Below are 554 nucleotides of genomic sequence, written 5' to 3' on the forward strand. Positions count from 1 at the left end.
TCCAACAGTCCTAAATCAATGTTGCTTTATTTTTGAAGTTGTATGACCTCCCGTAGTGGTCGTTCTTGCACGTCAGTGAACAGTCATGAGGCAAAGTAGCTAGTGATGTGTGCTCTCATGTAAAGGGCCTTTGAGGAAGGGCTCACTGCATCTATTGACTCGCTGGGAAGTCTGAGGTCACAGGCTTGGCTGGAGCACATGAGCCCAATAAAGAGGGTGGTTTTACCCTCCTGAAACAAAGCCAGAAACTTTATCTGCTCCATTGTGCACTTTGGGTCATGTGCTAACAATGAGGATTTCTCTAGCTATAATTCCCCTAATGACGGCTTCTCCCAGCTTTTCCAAAACCCCTACCAGGCCCCATGACTTGGCAAACCAGACAGAATAAAGGCAGCACAGCGTTTGGCTTTTGAACTAGTTCAAGGCAATTAAAGTCAAGGGCTAAGGAGGGAAAGAGGAGGCTTAGAAATACCAGCATAATAAGCAGTAAGACTGGAGTGTTCTGTAAATTAACTCAATTAGACAAAGCCTGATTTAAAGGTGGAGGAGAGATG

Source organism: Dipodomys merriami, unplaced genomic scaffold, assembly GCF_024711535.1.
Source record: "Dipodomys merriami isolate MVZ:Mamm:240054 unplaced genomic scaffold, mDipMer1.0.p SCAF_6, whole genome shotgun sequence".
NCBI lineage: Eukaryota > Metazoa > Chordata > Mammalia > Rodentia > Heteromyidae > Dipodomys > Dipodomys merriami.